Source organism: Crocuta crocuta, unplaced genomic scaffold (genome assembly GCF_008692635.1).
Source record: "Crocuta crocuta isolate KB4526 unplaced genomic scaffold, BGI_CrCroc_1.0 scaffold317, whole genome shotgun sequence".
Taxonomy (NCBI): Eukaryota; Metazoa; Chordata; class Mammalia; order Carnivora; family Hyaenidae; genus Crocuta; species Crocuta crocuta.
The window spans coordinates 6,487,157-6,493,651 of NW_027530984.1; the positions used below are offsets into that span (position 1 = coordinate 6,487,157).

At 38.8% G+C, this 6,495-nt stretch overlaps 1 non-coding gene across 1 annotated transcript; it reads left to right on the forward strand.

The window, feature by feature from the left end:
* Nucleotides 1-4,154: 4,154 nt before the first annotated feature.
* LOC144236609 (U4 spliceosomal RNA) lies at nt 4,155-4,293 on the forward strand. Its single transcript, XR_013336628.1, has one exon. It is a non-coding gene; the product is annotated as a U4 spliceosomal RNA (small nuclear RNA).
* Nucleotides 4,294-6,495: the final 2,202 nt, after the last annotated feature.

Sequence of the window (6,495 nt, forward strand, 5' to 3'; positions counted from 1 at the left end):
GGCAGAAGAAGGGAAATAATAAAGATTAGAGCAGAAACCAATGATATTGAAATTAAAAAAAAAAAAAACAGAACAGATCAACAAAACAAGAAACTGGTTCTTTGAAAGAATTAACAAAATTTTATATTAACAAGAATTTCTATATTTCTATCTCCAGCCTTGAGTTCCTGTCATGTTTTCAGCTGCTGCTTGTCATCTCTGTACATGTTCTTTCTCTTCTCAGTACATTACAACCCAGTCTTCCAAATTCTCAGGCCCAAATCTTGGAATCTCCCTTGATACTTGTTTCACTCCTTACATGTATGTAATCCATTAGTAAATCTGATTGACTCTATCTCTGAAGTAGATCTGGAATTCATTCACTTCTCACCACTCCCTTTTGTGAGCAACCTGTCTTCACCTCCAACCTGGATTATTGCATTACCTTCCTCAGTAGCCTCCTTGCTTCCTCCTCTGTCCCTACATTATATTTTCCTGCCAGCAGTCGGAAGTATCCCTTCATAATATAAGCCAGTTATGTCAAAACCCTCCATGACTTTAATTTAGAGATGAGCAACATGAAGAAATAGCCTCCACTTTGTTTCTTTTTTTCTTTTCTTTCTTTCTTTTTTTTTTTTTTTTCTGGATGATTGGCAACAGACATGTACAGCTTCTGGGGGGTTGCAGTTTAAAAAGTGGTAGTTTTTCTAGAGTTACTGGCAGCCAGCAGTTGTATCCTGCTGGTGGCATTTGTTACTTGACAGCAACAGTGGTGATGGTTTTCTTTTCAGCCAGACCTAGGCATTGCTCTGACAAGTTTTGCCTGCAGACTGTGTTTTCAGGGGCCTCAATCACTCTGTCAGCTAATTTCTTATAAGTGCCTTAGCTGCTTCACTTTGTCAGAATGACTTCTGTTGTTTGCAACTAAGATTCCTGACTTTTTGAGGAGGAAAAGAAAAAACTCTTAGAAGATTCCCTTTTTTAACATTTTGGGGTACTTTAAACGTTCCATATACACATATATGTTTTTTAAATTATAGTAAAATCTTGGTTTGAGAACATAATTCATTCTGGAAACATGTTTGTAATCCAAAACACTCATATGTGAAAGTGAATTTCTCCAAAAGAAATAATGGAAACTCAGATGGTTCATTCCACAACCCCAAAATATTCATATAAAAATGATTATAATACTGTAGTATAATACAAAATTATCAAGAATATACAAAATACAAAGAAAAATAAATTAACCTGCACTTACCTTTGAAAACCTTTGTGGCTGGTGTGAGGGAGACAAGAGAGAGGAGGGTTATTGTGTAGGCGAATTTCACTATCATTAATGGAATCACAGCTATCTATGGGCTCAGTGGAATCTTCTGCATGGAGCCATTGCATACGCTTGCACAGTTGTTGACTACAGTACAGTATTAATAAACTAATGTCATATACTGTATTTAATGTAACTGGCAATAAGGCGGCAGAAGAAAGAAATTTATCTGCAGGCAGCCTGACCTAGAATGAAGCAAAGCATTCCTAAGCTCACTCTTGTATGGAAAAGCAAAGGACTGTCCGTAGGTGCTTTGAAGTGACAAAAAATACACTAGTGCCAGTTGTGGGCACCTTCCAATGTTCTGCCAAACACTGTGGCCTGATATTGAGCATCCCAGCATGGGAGACAATCACTCACAATCCTGCAGTGAGAGAGAGAGGGGGGAGAGAGAGAGAGAGAGAGAGAGAGAGAAGAACCATTGGCTCAGTTGTGATCATTTGACATTTGGTGTCACATACTGCTCATATTGAAAGATATCATTCATTTAACAAATTAAAATTTATTAGAAATGTTTCCTTATCTTGAGGAACACTTGCAGAACAAGTTACTTACAATGCAGGGTTTTACTCTATGCATACATAGAATATACACTCAGAGATTTCTTTGCTAAACAAAGGCATAATTTTGTGCAATTTTGTATCCTACTTATTTTACTCTACTTACTATCATTTCATAAGTATGTTTTGGCAGTCGTAATTCTTCATAAACATTTTGAGGACTGTACAGTGTTTCCTCAAATGAATGCATTGTACTTTTATTGCTGGATATTTAGACTGCTTTCGTTTTTTCTTTATTATCAATAATGCTGCTATGATTATATTTATATATAAGGCCTATTCCAAATTTAGTAGGATTGATTCCTAGAAACAGAATTATGGGATAATGAAGTATGAGTGTTTTTAAGATTTCAAATATGGAGTGTCCAATTACCCTCTTAGAAATTTTATTAATTTAGGGGCGCCTGGGTGGCTCAGTTGGTTGGGTGGCCGACTTTGGCTCAGGTCATGATCTTGTGGTTTGTGGGATCGAGCCCTGCATCGGGCTCTATGCTGACAGCTAGCTCAGAGCCTGGAGCCTGTTTCAGATTCTATGTCTCCCTCTCTCTCTCTGACCCCCCCCCCCACCCCCGCTCATCCTCTCTCTCTCTCTCTCTCTCAGAAATAAATAAAACATTTTTTTAAAAAAAGAAAAAAGAAATTTTATTAATTTATACTTCTGACACCATCACATGGGCACTGAGATCATATGCTACCCTAAACATTGGAACAATGAATATATATGAACCCAGATGAACATATTGTCTAAAATAACCAGAACTAGACACTAGTTAAAGCAGTAAAGGTAGATTTTATTCAGAAACTCTTGCAAAAGGGGAAAAGAGGCCCCAGTATAGAACTGGGCTCATTTCTGAATACAATAAAGGCAGCTGGGGATTTATAGACAAGAAGCAGAGTTGGGAGGGGGAGGCATTAGTGGATGAAACATTATAAAGAGCAAACCATACTGATCAGATATCAAGGGTGAGGGGTGATAAATTTTATTAGATATTGAGGGTAATCATATATCAAGTGTGAGGGAGATTTTCTCTTGTAAGGGCCAAAGGAAGGCCACCTTGAGATGGGCCACTTTGTTGTGAAGATTATTTTGAGCTGCAAGCAATCAAGACCATTTACCCCTCCCTTAAATAAATAAAAGAATCTAAAATGGAGTCTTTCCCAGAATACAGGTTCATTAGAAGAGATAATTTTTATCTGAGTGAACCATCTATGTATGGCAGGGCAAACATCTAATTACCAAACATTTCTCCTCCTCCTCCTCCTTCTTCTTCTTTTTCTTTTTCTTCTTCTTTTTCTCCTCCTCCTCCTTCTTCTTTCAGTTGGGAATCATTTATTTTATTTGTAAAAAATTTTTTTATTCTTATTTATTTTTTATTTTTATGAATTAATTAATTTATTTATTTTTCAATGTACATACAAGTCCTCCATGTCCTTTCTTCTTATCACCTTGTGAAGTGCATTCCTTTCCTCTGAGGTCTTAGACCCCCTTCCCGCTTCTTGGTTCAAGGTGACATAAATACCTCATTTTGCTTGACTGCCTTTGAAAATTTCCTTATCTATGTGGATTCCCTGCACATACGTTATTAAATTTGATTTTCTCCTGTTAGTCCATTCTCAGAGAATCTCTTTGATTCTTTTTTTTAAAATGTTTATTTGTTTTGAGAGAGAGAGAGAGAGAGGGTACAGAGGAGGGGCAGAGAGAGAGGGAGAGAGAGAAAATCCTAAGCAGGCTCCACACTGTCAGCAGGGAGCCCAACACAGGACTTGAACCCATGAACCATGAGATCATGACCTGAGCTGAAACCAAGAGTCGGATGCTTAACCAACTAAGTCACCCAGACACCCCTGATTTTTAGTCCAGTTAGAAGGACCTTGAAGGAGACAGAAATTCTTGCTTCCCACACTCTCAACTGACAGGCCTGTTGATAAAACTGGGCTATGCAGGTCTGGCAAGGATAAGGGGTAAGGGTAAGGTTGAGGCCTAGTCAAAAAGAAGGCTTAGAGAAGTCTAAGTCTCGTCAAGGCGAGTGTCTTGTTAATGTATGTAATTTAAGTACTTCCTGTTTTCTATCCTTTTGTATGCTAGATGCTAATTTTCACTTCCTAACTTCAGCTTCAGCCATACAAACCTCAAGGAACAGTTTTTTCCAAAGGAAGTCACAGTGTAACTTCTATATTTTGCCTTTGCTGTAATGAGAGAAACAACATCCATAGCAAATTTACAAGCACTGGGAGCAATTCTGCTCAAACTTAAACAGAGTAGTCACTTTTAAAACTATGAACTCAAAAGCTTTGCACAGTAGCAGTATCGTGGCCAATGAGGTTTATTCAAGGCACGATTATTGCTAATTGAAAAAGCAATATGAACTCAAAGATAATATTAATATGAGAATTAGTAACATGAATTTCTAAACCCTTAAACATTGCTACACTTGTTTTTCTATACATATTTCCAAAAACTTTCCTTAGCATAGACATATTTCAGAGAAAAACATTACTGAAGATTCACATTCTGTGTATTTCTTAGTTAGTGAGAGTCCAAATATGAGTTAATTCATTTTCAGCATAAAAATCTGCCTGGTGCTGCCTTCTCTATGGAACAATGCTGCTCTGATTTCAATAAGCCAAGAAAGATGTTGTGCACACAAGTGGCAACAGGGCCTCTCTACTGAGGCACCACAGAGAGCGCTAAACAGGCTGCAAAATTATACTACCAGCCTCTCTGGAGCTCAGCAAAGATCTTTGTACAAACTGCAAATTGTGTGCAGGAAGATCAGCTTTCAGGAGGAGAAGCTGAGAGAGCTAGTGTGCAGTTACCATAGCAACATGCCTTCACATTCTGCCCTTTGGCTTTTACCTTGTCCAAGCCCGAGAAATCTAATAGTCACACATTGGACTATTCCACTTACACAAAGAAGATGCCTATCTTAGGCCAGGTCACTATAGTCCCTTCACAAGACAGAGATTCATGGTCGTGTACTTTCCATGGCGTGGCATAGCATGGCCCACCATGTTCTCAGTTAATGTTTATCTCATTGTGATCCTGGAAAGTATGTCTTGTCCAGCTAAATTTTTGATGAGGAAATTGAGGGTCAGTGTTAAGTAACTTGATCAAGTTCACAGTGAGTAAATGAAAGAAGCGAATGAAACTAAGGGTTATCTCTCTTTATACCAATGACTCAGACACCTTGTGCATTAGACAATCCACACCATGACAATTTGTTTGCGTTTTTAATCATCTCTCTCTAGTGTTTCTGGAATATGGCCAAAGTTTGAGAACCACTATTTTACACCACATGGCTTCTCTTTGTCCTAATGACATCTTATCTCTGGCAAAGTACTTAGGATGAAGGCACTCATTCACTCTCATTTCTTGTATCTTAGAATGGTGGGACCAAAATTCTCCCAGTTTTCTACTGCTGCTTTCAGACCATCACTACACGAGCTTTCCTCAGTAAGATTTTGTAAGTACACGACATTCATTTGCACTGAATTCCATTCTTCCCCTCATCGTCCTCAGACGCCCCCTACAATCCTTGAAGACTTGGACTGTGGTCCGTAGTGGCAGTCTCTGTTTAGATATCTAACACCCTGCCCACAAACTTCTTTTGCTAACTCTACTTCATTGACTTTAAGAAATCATTCACATAGACATATCAGCTAGAGCTTCTCTGCTTCCAAACTCCAACTGAATTACTCTACCTCTGAATTCCTACAATCTTCTGCCTCCTACCTCTCAAGCGCTGGCACAGTCCCTGCTACTAAGTCTGTTCTCTGTGCTTTTGGTGACTCAAAAGCTTCTCATTTATTCTCTCACCCATCACCTCCCCCACCCTCTAACCTGTTTGTTCCCTTTTTCTATCTAACCTAGGTACCAAGGATCAGGAATCACAAGCATGTTCACACCAGTATATCCCATACCCTCACTTTAGGATCCCCTGTGAGCTTGGTCAGCCAATCCTTGACCAAAATATGTGTATTGGTTTGATGTCTATTAAGTAGAAGTACGGAAAGCAGAAAACCCATGCTGATGGGCATCATCAATGTATTTTGTTCCTCGGCATTTTAAATCAGTTACTTTTTTAAATTTTACTTTATTGTTTTTATTTTGAGCAGTGTTTTCTCCAAACCTTTTGCAATTCTCAAGCCACCTACTCACCCTGGAGAGCTACTCTTTTGTACTTTGGCTTCATAAGCGTCTCAGCAAGCACTTCTGAGTTCTTCTCTGACTCAGAATTTCTGTTCCTTTTGACCCAGCTGTCATTTTCTTACTTCTTTCTTTGTCAAACTCCTACTCATCCCTGAAGTCCCAACTCAAATGTTGCCTTTTCTCTGTTGCATTTTTTGACCCTCCTTTCCTCTGTGTTCTCTTATTCCCTTTAAATACATGTCTTCCATTTTCTGCTAAACTATGAAGCAGAAGGAAACTGTCTCCATTATATCTCCTCTTACTGTCTCTCCCTCTGCCTTAGTCCTCTCAGGCTGTTATAACAAAAAACAAACTGGTTGCCTTAAACAACAGAACTTTATTTCTCACTGTTCTGGAGACTGGGACATCCCACCATCCGTGCACAGGTGATTCAGTTCCTGGTGAGGGCCTCTTTCCAGCTTGCCTCTGAAGGCTGTCTT